We start from the raw sequence: 10,144 nt of genomic DNA on the forward strand, positions 1-10,144 counted from the left end.
ATAGTTTCAGAAGGAATGGTACCAGCTCCTGTTTGTACCTCTGGTGGAATTCAGCTGTGAATCCATCTGGTCCTGGACTTTTTTTAGTTGGTAGACTATTAATTGTTGCCTGAATTTCAGAACCTGTTATTGGTCTATTCAGAGATTCAACTTCTTCCTGATTTAGTCTTGGGAGGGTGTATGTGTCCAGGAATTTATCCATTTCTTCTAGATTTTCTAGTTTATTTGTGTAGAGGTCTTTATAGTATTCTCTGATGGTAGTTTGTATTTCTGTGGGATCAGTGGTGATATCCCCTTTATCATTTTTTATTGTGTTTATTTGAATCTTCTCTCTTTTCTTCTTTGTTAGTCTTGCTAGCGGTGTGTCTATTTTGTTGATCTTTTCAAAAAACCAGCTCCTGGATTCATTGATTTTTTTAAGGGATTTTTGTGTCTCTATCTCCTTCAGCTCTGCTCTTAGTTATTTCTTGCCTTCTGCTAGCTTTTGAATTTGTTTGCTCTTCCTTTTCTAGTTCTTTTAATTGTGATGTTAGGGTGTCAATTTTAGATCTTTCCTGCTTTCTCTTGTGGGCATTTAGTCCTATAAATTTCCCTCTGCACACTGCTTTGAATGTGTCCCAGAGATTCTGGCACATTGTGTCTCTGTTCTCATTGGTTTCAAAGAACATCTTTATTTCTGCCTTCTTTTCCTTATTTACCCAGTAGTCACTCAGGAGCAGGTTGTTCAGTTTCCATGTAGTTGTGTGGTTTTGAGTGAGTTTCTTAATCCTGAGTTCTAATTTGATTGCACTGTGGTCTGAGAGATAGTTTGTTGTGATTTCTGTTCTTTTACATTTGCTGAGGAGTGTTTTACTACCAATCATGTGGTCAATTTTAGAATAAGTGCGATGTGGTGTGAGAAGAGTGTATATTCTATTGATTTGGGGTGTAGATTTCTGTAGATGTCTATTAGGTCCACTTGGTGCAGAGCTGAGTTCAAGTCCTGGATATCCTTGTTAACCTTCTGTCTCATTGATCTGTCTAATGTTGACAGTGTGGTGCTAAAGTCTCCCATTATTATTGTGTGGGAGTCTAAGTCTCTTTGTAGGTCTCTAAGGACTTCTTTATGAATCTGGGTACTCCTGTATTGGGTGCATATATATTTAGGATAGTTAGTTCTTCTTGTTGAATTGATCCCTTTACCATTATATAGTGGTCTTCTTTGTCTCTTTTGATCTTTGTTGTTTTGAAGTCTGTTTTATCAGTGAGTAGGATTCCAACCCCTGCTTTTTTTCTTTTTGCTTTCCATTTTCCTGGTAGATCTTCCGCCATCCCTTTATTTTGAAACTGTGTGCATCTGTGGACAAGAGATGGGCCTCCTGAATACAGCATACTGATGGGACTTGAGTCTTTATCCAATTTGCCATTCTGTGTCTTTTAACTGGGGCATTTAGCCCATTTACATTTAAGGTTAATATTGTTATATTTGATCCTGTCATTATGATATTAGCTGGTTATTTTGCCCGTTAATTGATGCAGTTTCTTCATAGAGTCGATGGTCTTTACCATTTGGCATGTTTTTGCAGTGACTTGTACCAGTTGTTCCTTTCCATGTTTAGTGATTCCTTCAGGAGCTCTTGCAAGGCACGTCTGGTGGTGACAAAATCTCTGAGCATTTGCTTATCTGTAAAAGATTTTATTTCTCCTTCATTTATGAAGCTTAGTTTGGCTGGATATGAGATTCTGGGTTGAAAATTCTTTTCTTTAAGAATGTTGAATATCGGCCCCCACTCTTTTCTGGCTTGTAGGGTTTCTGCTGAGAGATCCACTGTTAGTCTGATGGGCTTCCCTTTCTGGATAACCTGACCTTTCTTTCTGACTGCCCTTAACATTTTTTCCTTCATTTTAACCTTGGTGAATCTGACAATTATGTGTCTTGAGGTTGCTCTTCTCAAGGAGTGTCTTTGTGGCATTCTCTGTATTTCGTGAATTTGAATGTTGGCCTGCCTTGCTAGGTTAGGGAAGTTCTCCTGGATAATATCCTGAAGAGTGTTGTCTAACTTGGTTCCATTCTCCGTGTCGCTTTCCGGTACACCAATCAAACTTATATTTGGTCTCTTCAAATAGTCCCATATTTCTTGGAGGCTTTGTTCATTTCTTTTCACCCTTTTTTCTCTAATCTTGTCTTCTCACTTTATTTCATTAATTTGGTCTTCAATCACTGATATCCTTTCTTCCACTTGATTGAATCGGCTATTGAAGGTTGTACATTTGTCATGAAGTTCTCATGCCTCGGTTTTCAGCTCCATTAGGTCATCTAAGGTCTTCTCTACACTATTTATTCTAGTTAGCCATTCATCTAACAGTTTTTCAAGGTTTTTAGCTTCCTTGTGATGGATTAGAACATGCTCCTTTAGCTTGGAGAACTTTGTTATTACCGACCTTCTGAAGCCTACTTCTGTCAACTCGTGAAACTCATTCTCCATCTAGTCTTGTTCCCTTGTTGGCGAGGAGCTGTGATCCTTTAGAGGAGAAGAGGTGCTCTGTTTTTGGGAATTTTTGGCTTTTCTGCTCTGGTTTCTCCCCATCTTTGTGGTTTTACCTACCTTTGGTCTTCGATGTTGGTGACCTACAGATGGGGTTTTGGTGTGGATGTCCTTCTTGTTGATGTTGATGCTATTCCTTTCCGTTTGTTAGTTTTCCTTCTAACAGTCAGATCCCTTAGCTACAGGTCTGTTGGGGTTTGCTGGAGGTCCACTCCTGACCCTGTTTGCCTGGGTATCACCAGGGGAGGCTGCAGAACAGCCTGATCCTTCCTCTGGAAACTTCATCCCAGAAGGGCACCTGCCTGTTTGAGTGTCTGTTGGCGCCTACTGGGAGGTGTTTGCCAGTGAAGCTACACGGGGGTCAGGGACCTGCTTGAGGAGGCAGTCTGTCCTTTCTCGGAACTCAAACGCCATGCTGAAAGAACCACTGCTCTCTTCAGAGCTGTCAGACAGGGACGTTTAAGTCTGCAGAAGCTGTCTTCTGCCTTTTGTTCTACTATGCCCTGCCTCCAGAGGTGGAATCTATAGAGGCATTAGGCTTTGCTGAGCTGCAGTGGGCTCTGCCCAGTTCCTGCTTCCCGGCCTCTTTGTTTATACTGTTGAGCTACTCAAGCCTCAGCAATGGTGGACAACCCTCCCCCATCCAGCTGCAGCATCGCAGGTGATCTCAGACTGCTGTGCTAGCAGTGAGCAAGGCTCCATGGTCGTGGGACTGGCCGAGCCAGGCACCGGAGGGTATCTCCTGGTCGGCCGGTTACTAAGACAGTGGGAATAGCGCAGTATTTGGTCAGGAGTGAACTGTTTCTGCAGATACAGTCTGTCATGGCTTCCCTTGGCTAGGAAAGGAAAATCCCCCAACTCCTTGAGCTTCCTGGGTGAGGCGACGCCCCTCCCTGCTTCGGCTCACCCTCCAGGGGCTGCATCCACTGTCCAACCAGTCCCAGTGAGATGAACCCAGTACCTCAGTTGGAAATGCAGAAATCACCCACCTTCTGCATCAGTCTCACTGGGAGCTGCAGACCGGAGCTGTTCCTATTCAGCCATCTTGGAAGTGACTACCATGGTCTTCTTTATTGACTGTGGAACTTACCCTTAGAACAGTTTCTCAAATCATCTTTTGATTGACTGCATTTGTGCATCTGTTTGTAATTTTTATTTTTATTTATTTTTTTTTTTTTTGAGATGGAGTCTGACTCAGGCCCTGTTGCCCAGGCTGGACTGCAGTGGCACGATCTTGGCTTACTGCAAACTCTGCCTCCCAGGTTCAAGCGATTCTCCTACCTCAACCACCTAAGTAGCTGGGATTACAGGCGTGCACCACCATGCCCCGCTAACTTTTGTATTTTTAGTAGAGACAAGGTTTCACCATGTTGGCCAGGCTGGTCTCAAACTCCTGACCTCAAGTGATCCACCCACCTCGACCTCCCAAAATACTGGGATTACAGGCATGAGCCACTGCTCCCAGCTTGTTTGTGAATTTTTTTAAAAAGAGGGATTCTCAACCACTTTTAACTGAACTATTTTGTATTTGAGAATGCCAAACTGTTGTCTTTAAATTTGAGAAACATTGGTGACTATTTTTCCCCCAAAACTCAGAGCCTTTGCCTTCAAGTAAAAGACGGTTTCATTTTTCCTGTTACAGTGATTATATATATATTTTTATTGATTTCCAGATGTTTTATGATTATTATCTCCTTAATTATATTCTCACAATAATTCTGCATGGACTATACTGTCTTTCCTATTTCATTGGTCAAGAAGTTGAAGTTAAGAGAGGTTAATAATTCATAAGGTCATACACATATAAGTAGTGAAGTCTTGATGTGTGCATAGGACCCCTTGTTTCCAGTGTCTTCCCTCTCTATTCTCTGCCATATGTCTTCTCCTGGATGTAGAGAATCAGGGAATGAGGTAAGAATGAGGCTATGTGAGTTGTAGTCAGTTTGGGGGATCAGAAGGAAAAAGCTGATTTTTGCCTTCTAAATTCTATTACCAGACATGTAAGAAAATACTATTTTCAAGAATCCTGAAATCAAAAGTAAATAATGCCATTGAAATTAGAGAATATTTCTTAGCCCTATGCTCTACGGGAAGATTTCTTTTGAGGTTGACAGTTTCTTGGAATTCTGATGGCTGGGCATAATGCACTTTGCTCTGTCATGTTACTGTAAAAAATGTGTTCTGTTTAGGAAAATTAAAGGCATTACATCAAGATCCATAGTCTTATGTCAGCTCCATTATCTTGAATCATATTTAATAGCAACATGATATTTCTAGTTATGAACTCTCCTTTGGTTTGGTGTTTAAAGTATGTCTTAAGCCTAATCAATTCTTGTGACTGTATATTCTACAAAGTCAGGTTTCTTGAGTCAAACGGTGAAGCAGTGAGCATCTAAGAGCGGAGCCTAGAACAGCTAGAATAATGATCACACACGTGTGTGTGTGTGTGTGTGTGTATATAATCTGATAAGAATTAATGGTTCATAGATCACAAATGGAATACATAACCCTGGTGATCATTTCATTACTTGTGGTCTCCAGAAAATGCAGAGAAGGGATGTTAAATTATATGATGTATGAAAGCCAAAAGGATCTCTTTTGCACGGAAAACTCAAGTTGCAGGTTCTGCCTCTGAACTCTACACATTCAGAAAGGGTGGCCTGGGTCTTCAGAGTGAGTTTGAAGGCAGCCTGACATGCCATGTCCCTTCAGGACCTTCCACAGCACGCTTCCTCTCTATTACTTCTTGGCACCTCATAAATTGGTGACATTAATTATTTAATTGATTAACTTCTTACTTATTAATCTCTACGAATAGAATTTTGCTTTAAAAGGGACCATGTATACCCTATATATTGTATAGTTCTTGGCACATATAGGCATTCAAAAATATTTGTAAAACATTATGTTTTCTGTAAGTCTTGTCTTCTGAACTAAATTATAAACTACAAAAGAACAGAGTTTATAGTTGATACTCTGAATGGTCCATTGGACACAATAGTGCTGAGCTGAGAGCAGGATCTCAAGGGCAGTTTGTTATACTGAGTTGAATTAAACCATATGGAACTACCCACATGAAGGTCTGCCTTCCCGGCTTCTGGCTCTGTGCTTCCATAGTTCTTTGTACATGCTTCTTTTATAGCCTCTAATCAACCTTTTTTTAATTTTTTGTTCCTACATCTGACTGCCTCTCAATATTTTGTGCTAAGAGGCATTTATATCTCCTTTCTTCGTTGATAATTTTGCACATTGCAAATGATGAATAAGAAAATGGAACTAACATTGTATTAATTGGCTGCTATGTCAGGCATGCGGCTATACTATGGACTTTACAGATGTCAATTCAATTAATCCTCAAAATCCTATGAAGTTGGTAGTTTAATCTTCATTTAATAGTTAAAAAAACTGAAACTCAGGAGTTGCTTGCCCAACATCATGTATCTGGCAAGGATCAAAGCAGAGATGGGAGCCCAGTTTTTTTCAATTCTGAAGACTTTACTGACTCTTCTACTGCGCTAATCCATTTTTGCATTAATTAATGAGTTAACAAATAGCAACAGCAGTGGTAGGTAGCAGCTAAAGCTCTTGTGTTCATTAACAATGGAGCTGGAATACCCAATATGTTCTTACAAGGGAATCGTTTTCATTTCAAACTGATATCTCTAAGCGATACCCTTGGAATCATTTGTGTTGCCTCCCTTAGAACAGTCATGTTACCTCTGAATAACAGGAGGCCCTTCTCCCATCTTGTTGAGGGAAGCTACATCTCAACAAGGTGGGAGAAGGACCTCCCGGAGTCACTGATGATAACGTTCTTTGGGAGGTTTAGTGAGAAGCTTCATTGCTGAGGGAGAGGGGGTGTCATTAATTCCTGGGTTTTAGGAGTTTAAAGGAGGTATTATTCCAGAGAGGGATGGGGAAGAGTCAGACATGAGGCTGTCCAGTGATGGGTGCTTTACAACAGCAGTCTTTAGACTTGGTCAGAGTTACTTGTGGACATACTTTTTAAAAAATCAGGTCCAGAACCTTAATTTTCATATTTCATATTTACCTGAAGTTTATCTCCCTGATAACTTGCTTGCATTTAAAACAGAGCTTTTTCTACTTTAAAAAAAAAGATGTTTCTTCATCCATCTCAAATCTTACAAAAGTGCACATCCTCCCAGACATCTAAGAGGAAGGTTTCTTTCATAAGTAAGTTGCCATATATCCTCAGGGCTTTTAGTCTTTCATGCATTAAAAATGTGTTAAGGTTGATGTACTTGTCAGAAAGAGAGTATTTGGGTGCTGTATTGGGATTTCTGATTTCATATCTATGGTAGAGTAAGAGAGTGGACTAATGACAATATTCACTTAGTCATGTTTCCTCTTTCACCCATCACCTATTGTCAAGTAATGCATTTCTGTTAAGGCAGTGTATTAGGCCTTTCTTGTATTTCCGTAAAGAAATTCTTGAGAGTGGGTAATTTATAAAGAAAGACATTTAATTGGCTCATGGTTCTGCTGGTTTTACAGGAAGCATGATGCTGGTATCTGCTTGGCTTCCAGTGAAGCCTCAGAGAGCTTTCAATCATGCAGAGTTGAAGCAGGAGTAGACACTTCACATGGCAAAAGCAGGAGCAAAGAAGAGAGAGTGGGAGAGATGTGCCCCCCGCCACCCAACTTTTAAATGACTAGATCTCATGAGAATTCACTATCACAAGGACGGTACCAAGCCGTGAAGTATTCACTCCCATGATCTAAATACCTCCCACCAGGCCCCACCCCCAGCATTGAAGATACAATTCAACATGAGATTTGGACAAATATCTAAACTACATCAGGCAGAGTCCTGTAAGAGTGAAGAAAAAGACTCAGTAAGAAACACTGAATATGAAAACTGGCTTTTTCCCCATTTTTTTCCCAGCTCTGGTTAATACTTATTTTCATGACCTCCAATGTGCTAAAAAGAAAAATATTTTCAAACAGCCAAAGAATTCGAGGTTCTTTTAAGGAATTTGGACAGTGTTCTAGAATTATCAAAAAAAAAAAAAAGGTAGGTGATATTCAATTAAATCAACCAATTTAAAAAATTACATATGTTTTCATGTTGGTGTAATGTAAAAGCTCTAAAGCTTATTTTTGAAATCAAATTACAACATTTTCTTCCAATTGCAGGTAATCCTAATTTGGTTTAAATTTTCTACCTGCTATTGACAAGAGGTAAATTTATGTGCCAGGTGCCAGACCTATCAGTTTTTGGTAATATATATCTTTCTTTATCATAAAGTATGCCCCAGACTAATCTATCTTTCATAATGTGATCTGCAATTTAATCAGTTTTTACAATATTCCTCTGAATACATGTTAACATGTTTTTGAGTTAAAAATTATAGTTGGTTTGTGGATTGGTTTGAAAATGAGGGCTGGCTTAGCCAACAAGGTTATATGTTAGTTTATCCAATATAGTTAGGATATGTTAATTTATGCCCATGAAGTGACTGAGCCAAATCATCAGTGCCAAGGTTTATACAAAATATACTTAAAGCATTTGAAAAGATAAAATATTGCACCGAAGATATTGTTTGCAAGATATGTTGCAAATGGAATTTGCAACATTTTAATATTCTCAAAACTTTCTAAGATTAGAAAGTTATCCAGGTACCTCTAAGTGAAAGAATAAAAGGCAAAAACAGTAAGTCTTGCTAAAATGAGGTAATCAAGAAAATGGCAGAGAAGCAAATTCTTTTGGTTCATCAGGTCATTTTTCATTTATTTCAGCAACAAGCAAGTAGGATACTGACATATCCTCTTATAAGACAGTTAGATTAATTAGGAAAAGAAAAGAGAATTGGCTGTGTTTGCACTCTGAGTTAGCAGAGTACCAGGTATTCAGTTACAGAAACAGAGAGTTGAATTATCAGTGAATCCACTGGCTTCATGGAACAAATGGTTTCTAAATATTCAAATGTTTTGGTACCTGACAAATGCTTAAGCTAGTTTTTAAAAATCAACTTCAATCATTAATTTAAAAAATACCTTAAATGCTGCCTATACAGAGGTGTACCCGGCTCTGGCGAGGAGCATTGCACAAGTCAGACACAACCTCAGTCCTCAGCCACTTATCATTTAGTGGACAGTGTTCAACAATACACAGAAGAGTAAATAAATAAGCTGATATAAGACTGTGATATTCATTGTGAACACAATAATCCAAAGGAATATGGTCAGCATTATCTGGGTGAGGACAGCAGGATTGCCTTAGCATAGGCAGCCAGGGAAGTTAAAAACTGGGCTGAAGTGACCCAGTTTTTACTTCTGTTTCATCTCTGTGACCTGAAGTGGCAGCCCCGTGAGAATCCCCAGGTGAAGGTAAGATGCAGAACGCCATGAGGTGGGGATGAACCTGGACTCTTAATTAGCCCTGCATCTCAGATTATAAGAATAATCTTCCATTTTAATGGGTCTTTACAACTGAGATGGGCTTTATAGATGCTGAGATTTCTGAGTTCCACAGTTTGTCTTACGTGTTCATTCTGCAAGAATTAGTATTTCTAGAATCTCTACTGTGCATAGACTCTCCAACTACAAGTTTTCCTTCCCTGTGGTCTGCTCTCAAAATTAGAGATAAAAAATACAACTTTTATTTTTGTGTAATCATCAGGTAATAGATGTCTATTGTGAACATGCTCGTGGGAAAATAAATACCAAAAAGGAAATAATTAAAGCTTATAAGAAAATAATACTGAACTATGCCAAATAATAACAAAGAAAATATAATAAAAAATATAAAAACAAAAAGAAACACCAGATGGATTTCCCATTCTTGAAATGAACCACTATTAACAGTTGTGTGATTTTCTTTGTTTCTAATCTTCAAAACAAACATATACACCCATACAATTACACATATACATATAATGAACAGTGCATTTTTTCCCTTCAATTTCAGTTTAACATATAAATCTACTATCTCTCTATCTATCTATCTATGTATCAATCATCATTTATCTATTTATCTAACATCACATCACTTCTCAACCTTTTGGCTAAGAACAAGTGTAGTATCTGTTCTTATCAGTTTAATATCTATCTACCTACCTACCTACTTATCATCAGATATAAAAGTGGAGAAGGTAATGGCTTACTTGGTGCCATTATAGGAACAACAGATGTCTTGGACTGCTTCTTTGATTAGGCCTAATATATTGACAATGTTGCTTCTTTGTTTAGGTTAAGGCATTAAAAATTTATTCATAAAATAAATCAATCTATTCATAAATAGAAATAGTCTTTTTAGAAGGCATCACTTTAATGCATTATAAGTCACCCTGTCCTCACCTAGAATGATCTTTTTATATTAGTCAGCCGGCACGACCCTGTCAACATACTTCTGAGCATGTGACACAGACATTGGACACGAATATTATGGGACTAGAACAACTTAGGAAGTGTGTGAGCTATAAAGCCTTTATTTTTTTTCTTTCACCTCCCCTTCCTATTTCCCTAGAAAGATTTACCATTTCTTCCTTTTTGTCTCCACATATGTTTCTTTGATGGCACATATGTCGTCTTATATTTATTTGAGTGGCAGAAGTAAGTTTCCTACGTAAGAGGCGGTATAGAAAACACCGAATTTC

At 38.6% G+C, this 10,144-nt stretch overlaps 1 pseudogene; it reads left to right on the forward strand.

The window, feature by feature from the left end:
- Positions 1-9,533: 9,533 nt before the first annotated feature.
- LOC112439222 (U2 spliceosomal RNA) lies at positions 9,534-9,707 on the forward strand (annotated as a pseudogene).
- The last annotated feature ends 437 nt before the right edge of the window (positions 9,708-10,144 follow it).

This window comes from Pan paniscus, chromosome 13 (assembly GCF_029289425.2).
Source record: "Pan paniscus chromosome 13, NHGRI_mPanPan1-v2.0_pri, whole genome shotgun sequence".
Classification (NCBI taxonomy): domain Eukaryota; kingdom Metazoa; phylum Chordata; class Mammalia; order Primates; family Hominidae; genus Pan; species Pan paniscus.